Genomic DNA, 13,392 nt, shown 5'->3' on the forward strand with positions numbered 1-13,392 from the left:
CGATCTGGTCGGAAGCCACATAGTGATTCAGGCAGGTTCTGCTCTGAAACAGATGACAGGAGTCTGTTGAGTATAACACGGGTGAGGATCTTTCCAGCAGTGGAGAGTAGTGAGATGCCTCTGTAGTTGTCACAGGCTGCTTGTGAGCCTTTGTTCTTGTATAGGGCTACGATGGAGGCATCTCTGAGTTCTGGGGGCATGTCTTCCTCTTCCCATATGCTGGTCACCACTATGTGGAATGCCTGGAGCGCCTTTCCATTTAAGGCCTTGTACACCTCGGTTGGGATCCCATCTTTACCAGTGCTTGTTCTAACTACAGTCATTTCCATCCTTCTTTTTCTTGAAAATAAAAGATGCTTTTGAGTTGCCGATCAGTCATTTCAGAATCTCCCTTTCCCACAACTCTTCTAATAAATATTTAGAAGAAAGATGAAAGAAAAACAATTCAATAAAGCCAAGCATTTGACAGTGCATACAATACCTCCCATCCAGGGTTTCTCACTTCTATAAAACAAGGAGAAGTACATTTTATCAATTCCTCATCTTGTTCCTTTTAGTTTCTTTAAATTGTTTCATGTTATTGTTCCTTTTGTTAACGTTGTTGTAGTCATTGTGTATATGGTTTCTCTGGTTGTGCTTCTTTTATACCTATGTTGACTCCAATTATTTACACCCAAAAGAAGAGTTGCCAAGGATATTTTGGTATATAAATGGGACCTTTCCATCTGTCTCCTAGGGCAGTATGGGATGAATATAGTTCTATCCCTGAATCAAAAGGTATGGGTATTTTAGTCCCTTTTCAAAAAAGCAAAATTCCAGACTTCATTCCAGAAAGTTTGGACAAAATCCTAGAATGTATTAGTCGTGTATTAGCATGCCAGCTTTCCTATAATGTCTCCAGCCGTAACTTTTCTGTCTTTTCTTATCTTTGCCAATTTGATGAAACTTTCACTTGTGTTCACTTGCATTTATTATTGTGAGGAATTTGAAATAATCTTTAATATGGCTTTCAGTTCTTTTGTATTCATTTATATCCTTTCTTCAATTAGAAGTTGAAGGATGACTATCTTCATTATTTCTATTAATTTCCTGTGGGTCTCAGATATCAGAATATTTGATGCAAGGTTTATTTTCCCTCAATGGATAGTTTCTCTTATAATCCCATTTATATTAATTTTTGTCTAAGTTTTATAATTTCATGTAACCAAAATAATCTCCTTTGTCTCTTGGGATCTCCTCTAGCCCTAGTCTGCTTAAGAATTTTCCTTCAGCTATGCTTGTGAAAGGTCCATATGCAATGGAAAAACTAACCAGTGAGGTCCTAGACCTTAGTGATGCTCAGACTTTCCCTTCCTGGTTATGCGTACATTGCATGTGCAAGCTTCCTTGCTTGGTTCCTACTAGCATAAGGAATTTGAGTAGCTAGTTTCCATCCATGAATGACTGAGGTACTATGTTATTATGAGGAATTTTCTAATGAATTTGAGAGCTGGGAAGACTAATGATGCAGTTGAGCTGAACCCACAAAGAAGCCATTATGTTTCTTTTCCAATCCTTTTCTGGGGGTGGGTGTTATCATGCTTCTTGATGATCATTGACAAGGAATGAGCAAAGGACAGGAGTCCCATGTCCCACTTGACTACCATGTGACCATTAATTCATGGCACTTTTTTTCCTTTTGTCTCTAGTATTTCTTCTTTTTAATCTTAAGATAATAAATATTTTGAAATGGGAGTGCCCCAGTGAACATTAAGCCTGGGAAATCCATTAAAGTCATCCCTTGTTCCACTGAGAACTGGAGTTCCAGAACTAGAGGCAGTAGTAGCTAAGGCCAATGAGGAGCCAGGCCCAAGGACTATCTGACACATCCAAGCATTAAATTGTAAGTAAGTAGCTGAGCCCCGAAAGTTCTGTAAAGAGCTAGCCCAGCTGAGAAAGAGAACAACTCATTCATTGACTATGCCACATTCAGAAATAAACTTTGTGAAGCTTTCACAAGGGAGAAAAGCAGTCCCAAGTCTAGGAGGAATCCCTTGGCCACTTATGTTCTCTATATGAGTTTTGTGCTTCCCATTGGAGGCAATGAGTATGTGAATTGAAGAGTGTTCATCCCCAGTTTTGCAGGTTTTTGAAAAAAAAAACACCTTTTCCCCATGTTATATCTTCTTAGTAATTATTCCTCAGCAAAAGTCAATTAATATCAGCTAGTTAATCAATATTAGGGGAGCAAACTAGAAGGAAGTTTATAAACAATAATTCCAGGAATCCCAGTCACTCCAGGTTACCCTATACCTCAGCAGTGAGGAATATCTGGCTCTGAGGGTGCAATCTTCTAGTCCAATGGGAATTGATAACATGAGTCCTCAATTATGAAATGAGGTGAAGGAATAAATGGCAAAGTATTCCAGTATCTTTACCAAGGAAATTGCAAATGGGATCATCAGACTTGACAGAAATCAATGAACACCAACAGCAGCATGAGCCCAGAGGCAAATTGGCACATATATCCATTTTCTTCCATTAAAAACCTCTTTTAGGGGGCAGAGTCATGATGGCAGCATAGAAATAGTGAATGTTCAGACCTCTGAAAACCTTCCTTACCAATTAAAAACCAAATGCTCCTAGGGAACTGAAAACCAAACCTAACAACAGGATAGAGCCAAGGAACCCTCCTGTCGGACTCAACTTAAAAGGTATGCCCCCAAAAATCCTTAATTTGAGAACACTCGGGTTCAAGGGGGAGGAAGAAGGAAGGTCCCAGGACTCCTCCCTCACTTACAATACTGAGCCTCCAGCAGTGGCTGGAATCTCTGGGCGGGCAAAGGTACTATCCTGGAGGGAGTACATTGCAGGCAAAGCTGTGCCAGGCTCAGGGCTCCAAACACAGGTGGCTGGGAGGCAGCTCAAGGAGAAGCACAGAGGAGGCAGCTTAGTCACAGCAGTGGAGACACTTCATATTGCACCCCCCTCCCAAGATTTTGCCCTCAGGGCATATCCAGATCTGCAAGTTCAACTCAGCTGGGCTTAATCTCATCAAGTCTTCAGAGGGAAGGGAAGCTCAAGCTCCAACAACCCTCCCCCACAGGCTGCTCCGAGTGCCTCGCAGTAAGTTCCAAGGGTGAAGGCTGACAGAAAAGTCCAAACCCACAGATCCAGCACACAACGAGTGCAGGCAACTTCAGGGAGAATAGAAGGGGGGAAATGTGAACAAACAATATAAAAAGAAAAAAGAAATTACAGTTGACGGCTTCTATCCAGGCAATGAACAAAGAGGAAATGTAACAGAGGAAGATCAAGGAACAGCAAGCAAAAACACAGAAACTCCAGCAAATTGGATACAGGCTATGGAAGAACTCAAAATACAATTCAAAAGAGAGACTGAAGAAAACTGGGAAAAGAACTTAAAAAGCAAGATAAGTCATCTGGAAACAGAAAATAGTGTCTTGAAAGCCAAAATAAATCAGCTTGAAAATGAGGCAAAGTGCAAGGCTCATCAAAAAGGTGGCCAACCTTTTCGTGACCTTCCCTGGGGTAACGAACATACAGAGTGACGAATGGACGCTATATGAAAAAGCATAATGACCCTTTATTGAGTTCAAACAAAGCAATATATAGGTTAAGACACACAGGAAGATATGATGTTACCGCCCAGCAACAGCAGGAACTAATAATTGGGCAGATTCATAGGAATTCATGACGTTACCTGCCAGGCACAGGGAAGAACCGAGAGGATTCCAAACAAAGACAGAGAAGCAATTTTCCCACAGTCTCTCACAATTTCTCACAACCCTTATCAGTCCTCTTCTGGCTACTCCAACCTTACAGTTTCTTTCTCACAAACCTTATCAGTCCTCCCTCTGATGCTACTCCAACCTTGAGCACACAGCTGGGCAGGTCGTACACAGTTCAACCCACAACCCTGACTATGCAGCCCAAGCAGAGAGAAGAGGAGGCTTAACCCTTACGGTTCCGCCTTTACGGCAATGCCTCGACTACAGCAAAGGAGATGAAAGATAACCTCCAAAGAAAATTAGACCAGAAGGAGAAGGATGACCAAAAAGCTAGGGATTAAATCCTGTCTTTAAAAACCATAATACAACAATTAAAAGCAAATGACTTCACATGGCATCAGGAAACTATAAAACAAAATCAAAAGAATGAAAAAACTGAGGAAAATATGAAACACCTCATTCACAAAACAGAAGATTTAGAAAATCGTTCCAGGAGAGACAACTTAAGAATCATTGGCCTACCAGAATACCACGACAAAAGAAAAAGCCTGGACATCATCCTACAGGAAATTATCCAAGAAAACTGCCCTGATATTCTAGAACAAGAGGGAAAAGTGGAGATTGAAAGAATCCAGATTACCTCCTGTACTTAATCCCCAACTGACAACACAGGAATGTTATGGCCAAATTCAAGAACTATCAGACCAAGGAAAAAATATTATAAGCTGCTAAGAAGTAATTCAGATACCATGGAACTACAGTGAGGATAACACAGGATCTGGCTGCATCTACACTGAAGGACTGAAAGGCATGGAATATGACATTCTGGGAAAACAAGGGAACTAGGTCTACAGCCAAAAATCAACTATCCAGCAAAACTGACTATATTCTTACAGGGGAAAGTATGGTCATTTAATAAAAAAGAAGAATTCCAAGCATTTGTAAAGAAAAGACAAGACTTGAACAGAAAATTTGATGCCCAAACACAGAACCCAAGAGAATCATCAAAAGGTAATTAAGAAAGGGGGAAAAAAGAAAAACAAACAAAAAAAACCAACTTATTTTTAAGGGATCCAGCGAGTTAAAATGATATGTATCCTTATAAGAAAGGAGGATATTGGTAACACTTAAAAACTGTTATTATCAACTGGGTAGCTAGAAGAATTATACTTAGAGGGAATAGTCACAAAGTGTATACAATGAAATGCCAAGACATAAATATGTATATAGATATACATATGCATAAATATATATATGTGTGTGTGTATGTATATACACACATACACACACAACTAGAGTTTAAAAAAGGAGGTTAATACTAAGATAAATGGGAAAAGAAAAAAATGGAGTAAATTTATATGTCACAAAGAAGCACATGGCTGGAAGGGGGGAGAACATCAATACACTCGAAGTGTAAAGAGGTTGGAGATAGGAAATACTCAATTCCTATATGCATTGAAATGGACTCAAAGAGGGAAGAACAATCAAATACATTGGGGAAGAGAATTGATTTGCACCCTATAAGGAAATAGAAGGGTAACAAACAGACTGGTGGGGAGGGAAGCAATACAAGGGAGGGAGAGGGTGGGGGTACTTTAAAAATATTGTACAAAAATAAGAGGGGAATAAGAAGGGAGAGGGGTTAGAAAGGGAAGAAAATAAGGGTGGGAATTAGGGCGACCAATTAAAAACAAAACACTGGTATAGAAGGAAATAGTGAAAGAAGAATGGGCAGGACTAGAAGTGGAAATCTAAATGCTGGGAAATATGCTGCTGGTAATCATAACTCTGAACTCACCCATAAAAAGCAAGCGAATAGCAGAGTGGATTAGAAATCAAAACTCTGCCATATGCTGTCTACAAGAAACACACATGAGGAAGGTAGACACACATAGGGTAAAAGTAAGAGGATGGAGCCAAATCTATTGGGCATCAACTGATAAAAAGAAGGCAGGAGTCACAATCATGATATCTGACAAAATCAAAGTAAAAATAGCTCTATTCAAAAGAGACAGGGAAGGTAATTACATCCTGATAAAAGGCAGTATAGAAGATGAGGAAATATCAGTACTCAACATGTATGCATAGCATCCAAATTTCCAAAGGAGAAACTAGTGGAGCTCAAGGATGAAATGGATAGAAAAACTATACTAGTGGGGGACATAAACCTTCCTCTATCAGAACTAGATAAATCAAACCAAAAAATAAATAAGAAAGAGGTAAGAGAAGTGAATGAAATCTTAGAAAAATTAGTTAGTAGATAAGTGGAGAAAAATAAATAGAGACAAAAAGGAATACACCTTCTTTTCAGCAGCACATGGTACATTCACAAAGATTGACCATGTACTAGGCCATAAAAACATTGCAAACAAGTGCAAAAGAGCAGAAATAATAAATGAAATCTTCTCAAACCACAATGCAATGAAAATAATAGTTAGTAAGGGTACATGGAGAGGCAAATCAAAAATTAATTGGAAACTAAACAATATGATTCTCCAAAATCAATTAAAGAACAAATCAGAGAAACAATTAATAATTTCATTGAAGCAAATTACAATGATGAGACATCCTTTAAAAATCTATGGGATGCAGCCAAAGCAGTACGCAGGGGGAAGTTTATATCCTTGAGTTCATATATTAACATATTAGGGAGGGCAGAGGTCAGTGAATTTGGCATGCAATTGAACAAAACTAGAAAGTGAACGAATTAAAAATCATCAGATGAAGACTAAATTAGAGATTCTAAAAATCAAAGGAGAAATTAATAAAATTGAAAGTCAAAGAACTATTGATTTAATAAATAAGACTAGAAGCTGGTACTTTGACAAAACAAATAAAATAGACAAAATACTGGTCAATCTAATTTAAAAAAGGAAAGAAGAAAACCAAATTAATAGTATCCAAGATGAAAAGGGAGACCTCACCTCTAATGAAGAGGAAATTAAGGAAATCATTAAAAATTATAATAAATATATGGCAATCTAAGTGATATGGATGAATTTTTACAAAAATATAAATTGCCTAGACTAACAGAGGAAGAAACAGAATAACTAAACAACCCCATATCAGAAAAAGAAATTGAGCAAGCCATCAAAGAACTCCCTAAGAAAAATTCCCCAGGACCAGATAGATTCATAAATGAATTCTATCAACATTCAAAGAACAACTAATCCCAATATTATACAAACTATTTGACAGAATAAGCCAAGAAGGAGTTCTACCAAATTCATTTTACTACATAAATATGGTACTGATTCCAAAGCCAGGCAGGTCAAAAACAGAGAAAGAAAACTACAGACCAATCTCCTTAATGAAGATAGATGCAAAAATCTTAAATACAATATTAGCAAAAAGACTCCAGGAAGTGATCACAAGGGTTAATCATTATGACAAAGTAGGATTTATACCAGGAATGCAAGGATGGTTCAATATTAAGAAAATGATCCAAATAATTGACCATATTAACAAACAAACCAAAAAAATCATATCATTATCTCAATAGATGCAGAAAAAGCCTTTGACAGAATGCAACACTCATTCCTTTTGAAAACACTAGAAAGCATAGGAATAGAAGGGCCTTTCCTAAAAATAATAAACAGAATATATATAAAACCATTAGCAAACATCATCTGCAATGGGGATAAACTAGAAACCTTCCCAATAAGGTCAGGAGTGAAACAAGGATGCCCATTTATCACCTCTATTATTTAACATTGTACTATAAACACTAGCAGTAGCAATTAGAGAAGAAAAAAGAAATTAAAGTATTAAAATAGGCAATCAGGAGACCAAGCTATCACTCTTTGTGGATGATACGATGGTATACTTAAACAACCTAAGAATCAACTAAAAAGCTAGTGTAAATAATCAACGACTTTAGCAAAGTTGCAGGATACAAAATAAACCCACATAAATCATCAGCATTTCTATATATCTCCAACACATCTCAGTAGCAAGAGTTAGAAAGAGAAATTCCATTTAAAATCACCCTAGACAATATAAAATACTTAGGAATCTATCTGCCAAGACAAACACAGGAAGTATATGAACCAACTACAAAACCCTTTCCACACAATTAAAACTAGATCTCAACAATTGGAAAAGCATTAACTTCTCATAGGTAGGATGAGTTAACATATTAAAAATGACCATCCTACCCAAATTAATTTACTTATTTAGTGCCATATCCATTGAACTACCAAAAAAGTTTTTTTACTGAATTAGAAAAAAACATAACAAAGTTCATTTGGAAGAACAAAAGATCAAGGATATCCAGGGAAATAATGAAAAAAAAAATACAAAGGAAGGTGGCCTTGCAGTCCCAGATCTCAAACTATATTATAAAGTAGTGGTCATTAAAACAATTTGGTACTGGCTAAGAGACAGAAAGGAGGATCAGTGGAATAGACAGGGTAAATGACCTCAGCAATATAGTCTATGAAAAGCCGAAAGAGCCCAGTTTTTGTGACCAAAATCCACTATTTGATAAAAAAAAAAAAAACTGCTGGGAAAATTGAAAGACAGTATGGGAGAGATTAGGTTTGGATCAACATCTCACACCCTACAACAAGATAAACTCAGAATGGGTGAATGACTTGAATATAAAGATGGAAACTATAAGTAAATTAGGTGAACACAGAATAGTATACATGTCAGATCTTTGGGAAATGAAAGATTTTATTTTTTTTCATTGTAAGTTTTTTCTTTAGTCAATTTAGAACATTATTCATTGCTTGCCAGAGTCATATTCTTTCCCTCCCTCCTCCCTATCCCCATTCCTGTAGCCGACACGCAATTCCACTGGATATTACATGTGTCCCTGATCAAAACCCATTTCTATGTTATTGGTGTTTGCATTAGGATGTTCATTTAGAGCCTTCATCCCCAACCATATCCCCTCGAACCCATGTAATCAAGTAGTTGTTTTTCTTCTGTGTTTCTACTCCCACAGTTTTTCCTCTGAATGTGGATAGTGTTATTTCTTATAGATCCCTCCAAGTTGTTCATGATCACTGCATTGCCACTAATGGAGAAGTCCATTACATTTGATTGTACCACAGTGTATCAGTCTCTATGTACAATGTTCTCCTGGTTCTGCTCCTTTCACTCTGCATCAATTCCTGGAGGTCATTCCAGTTCCCATGGAATTCCTCCACTTTATTATTCCTTTGAGCACAATTGTATTCCATCACGAACATACCACAATTTGTTCAGCCATTTCCCAATTGAAGGGCATCCATCCCCTCATTTTCCATTTTTTCCCACCACAAAGAGGACAGCTATGAATATTCTTGTACAAGTCTTTTTGAAAGGAAAGATTTTAAAACCAAGAAAGAGAGAAAAATCACAAAAACTAAGATAGAGTTTAATTGATTTGACCAGGGTCACATGAGTAATGTCTGAGATTGGATTTGAACTCAGGTCTTCCAGATTCCAGGTCCAGAGCTCTACCCATTATTCCACCTGGCTGACTTTCTTAGCCACTATTTCTTACAAGTTTGTTTGAATTTCATTTTACCATTATTATAACCCCAGGAAAATAATCTTCAAGGAACCCGCTATGGTCATCCAACTAGTGTGTTCTTGAGCCCAGACATTTCTGAAAAATTTCAAAGCTTTTCCTCCATCCATTATGTTCCCCTGCCCTTTGCCATGTGGGTCACCTTTTTATCAGTTCTAAAGGCAAGTGTGGATGGAGAATGTCAAGACAGGAGCTGCTGTCCCATTCATTCAAACTGAGTCCTTTTCCTGAACATGAAATAGAATAGAAGAGGATGGCAAATCCTGTAGGTCTTGTGGACCAAAGTGCTCAGACAAGGACTTTTGGCATATGGAGGAATGTGTGCCAGTTCTCTAGCCCCATCATTTGTTTGCCAATAACTGAGGATCTTAAAGTAACAGCTCGGGTTAGCTACTTATCTACAAATTCCCTAAATGCAACAGAAAATGATAGACGGAATCTCTGTGTTGTAAAATAGCTGCTGCAGAGATAGACTCTGTGCACTTTCTGCCATTGGAATGTCCTTACACGGAATGGTCTTGCCCAAAGCTTCTCAAGCTCTATGTGTGCCGTGTGCAGGTTCAGTTTTTTCAAAATCAGACTCAAATTCTGGAGCCTTGCACACTGCCATGTTTTATCGGGAAATCTTGTCGAGCTGAAACTTCAGAGTGCGGCGTCACGGAATGAAAACAATCCATTTATTCTGAACTGGAAATAATTATCGATAAACAGGAGTGGTCACCACCAGGTGGCGCTGGCGAACAGGGTAGGCTGGATTGTCAATTACACCGGCGCCAGGGGGGTCCCCGCTGTGGTGGGGGTGGGGAAGAACAGATACTCCCTCCTTCTTCCCCTCATGGGAATGTGGCTTTCTTTTCAAGCGCAGAAGGGGCTGCTCTGCTCTTTCCTTGGAAAAGGGAAAATCAAGGGCACCTAGCTTGCTTAGTCATTTCTCCAGCTGAATTGGCTCATTCCCAGTTTTCTCCTCCATGCAAAGCCAATGAGAAATAGGTGTGTGCGTGTGTGTGTGTGTGTGCGTGTGTGTGCGTGTGTGTGTGTGTGTGTGTGTGTGAGAGCGCGCGCGCGCGCCCGCGTCTGTGTCTGTGTTAGAGTGGGGTGGGGACTAGACCTGCCATTTTACTGGCAGAGGAAATTCCTGATGAGAAAGTACCCTCTGCTCATACAGGTCAGCATCTTCTCTGCCATTTATAGTCTTAGAAAATGGTCTGGAGCATAGACAGGTTATGACAAAGCCCATATTTGTCAGAGGTAGGACAGGTTCTGAGGCTGACTTCCTAGACGTTAGACCCTGATGTGTGCTGGTAATGTTTAATGACCAGCTTTTTTTGGGGGGGAAGATTATGACACATCTTTAAGTTGAATCTGAATTTTTAATGCTTTCTTCGTTGCTTTTTAAGTCTAGACAATCAATAAAGCAACAAATCAAGCCCTGATTTGTATCTGTCGATTTCCGAGGTATAAGTATTCACTTTGAAAAATTTAACAATAGGCTCTCAAAAAAACTGACTCCAGCATAACTCTTACATCATATTACCATTTATCAAACTAATTATTTCCTTTTGTCCAGTTTCTTTGTCTTCTTTATTATCTTAACTTCTCTTTCTTACCAAATTATTATAGCTCACATTTCTTAAGCAATAGTTATGTTGAGAATAGGCTAATCTTGTTGCTATTTGTACTGGAAAAATCTCTTATTTTTTTCTATTACATATGATGTCAACTGTTGGCTTTGAATAAATATTTTTAAAAGAATAATTCTGCTTTTGAATATTATATTGCATAATCAGTCTTTTATGTATCCATTAATGTAATCATATGCTTTTATTTGTTCTTACTAATATCACATATTGAATTGATTTTTTATAAACATTTTTTTGTATTCTTGGTTACTCTGAGCTCTAAATGTGATCCAACTGGATCATAATGAATAATTTAAAGTATATTGCTATGTTCTGTTAGCCAGCATTTCATTTACTATTTTTGCATTCATATTGGTTAAACATATTTGTCTACAATTTTCTTTTACTTTGCCAAGCTTAAAGGTCAGAACCATATTTGCCTCATAGAAAGAATTGGATAGAATGCCATAATTGTCTATTTTTGAAAATACTTTGTTATTCTATATTGCCTGATAAAATTTATTTTGGGTTAGCTTTTTATAGGATAGTTCAGTAATGACCTATTTATTTTTCTCCTTTATTGACTTATTTAGGTTATCTATTTCCTATTTTGATAATTTAGATAATTTCTGTTTTTTCAAAATATGTATCCATTTCTTTTCCATTCTAAACTTGGTGACCATGTAGTAATATGTAAAGTTTCTGATGGATTTTGTTTATTTCTTCTACTTTTGTGGAAAATAGTTGGCATGGTGTCAGTCTGCAGATACCTACTAGCCATGTGACCCTAAACAAGTCATTTAATCCCACTGGCTTCAGTTGCCTCATGTGTAAAATAATTTGAAGAAGGAAATGGAAAACCACTCCAGTATCTTTGTCAAGAAAACTCCAATGAGGGGGAAGCTGGGCGGCTCAGTGGATTGAGAGCTAGGCCTAGAGATGGAAGGTCCTAGGTTCAAATCTGGCCTCAAATACCTCTTAGCTGTGTGATCCTGGGCAAGTCACTTAACCCCCATTGCCTAGCCCTTACTGCTCTTCTGCCTTGGAACCAATACACAGTATTGACTCCAAGAAGGAAGGTAAGGGTTAAAAAAAAATGAAAACCCCAATGGGATTATAAAGAGTTGGTCATGACATATTGACTTAATAACAATCCCTTCTTATTTCTTAATTGGATTATTTGAGGTTCAGAGGGTATCTAGTCCAATTCATCAATTTAAGCAGGCTTTTAAATAATCCAGCTTTTTGCTTTATTTGGCATTTATTTGTCATTTTGTTTTCTATTTTGTTGATTTCTTCTTTGGCTTTAGCACATGGCTTTTTGGTTTTTGCTTTTAGTGCATTAATATATTCATTTTCTAATTTCTCTAACTTTGACCAAAACCCATTTCCCCCTTCTTTTTATCTCTTAGGGATATACATTATAGAGTTATAGATTTATATGTTTCATGGACCTGGAGAATCACCTAAACCAACTCCCTCACTTTATAAATGAGAAGACAAGGTGTAGAGATAATCGATTTGCCCATGGTCACATTTGAACCCAAGTCTCAAACTCCACATGCAGCATTCTTTCTACCATTACGTGATGCCTCCAGAATTATCAAAAACATAAATCTGCCTTTGAATATTGTTCTGCCTTTTTTTTACCACAAATTCATATATGTTGATTTTGTTGAGTGTAATCTTTAATTGGTAAGACTTCACATGGGGGTAGCTAAGTGTGGCTCGGGGGATTGAGAGCCAGACCTGGAGATGGACTGCCCTGGGTTCAAATCTAGCTTATAAATCACATTTCTAGCTGTGTGACTCTGGGCAAGTCACTTAACCCCCATTACCTAGCCTTTATTACTTTCTGCTTTAGAACCAATACCTAAGGTAAAGCCCCACCCCAAAGACTTCATTGAAACTTGCAGAGCAAATCTTTAAAAATAACCATTTTTTTTTTGCCGCAGCATCCTCACCGGCAAAATAAGGAGGTTGAATTGGAAGGGATCTAGAATCCTTCCATCTCTAAAACTGTTTCCTCTGAAAATCGCTTCTTAAATGCATTGTGTATATTTACTCATGCCCCCTTTGAGCTTGCTACCTCTTCTTCCAGCCTCCATCTTTCCTTTCTTTGTTTCAGCAACTCTTGCATAGTATTTTGTACATAGGAGGCACTTTGGTATTTGCTGAGTCCAACAGAGAAGCAACACGAGCCCAGCAGAAGATTTACTGACTTCCAAGGCTTCTTCCAAGTCCCTAAATGCAGCTAAAATAATGCCCCCCATTTCCACGTTGTAGATAATAATAGCTAGCTAGTATTTATATAGGGCTTTAAGGTTTAGACGGCAGGTTTATATGTGTTATCTCATTTAGTCTTCATAATAACTCTGGGAATAATTATCATTACTCTCACTTTATATAGAAGAAGAAACTGAGGCTGGGAGAGGCAATGACTTGCCCAGGGTCATACAGCTAGTAAACCCTGAGACTAAATTTGAACTCATGCCTTCTTGACTTCAGGTCCAGTGCTCTC

This window comes from Monodelphis domestica, chromosome 6 (assembly GCF_027887165.1).
Source record: "Monodelphis domestica isolate mMonDom1 chromosome 6, mMonDom1.pri, whole genome shotgun sequence".
Classification (NCBI taxonomy): Eukaryota; Metazoa; Chordata; class Mammalia; order Didelphimorphia; family Didelphidae; genus Monodelphis; species Monodelphis domestica.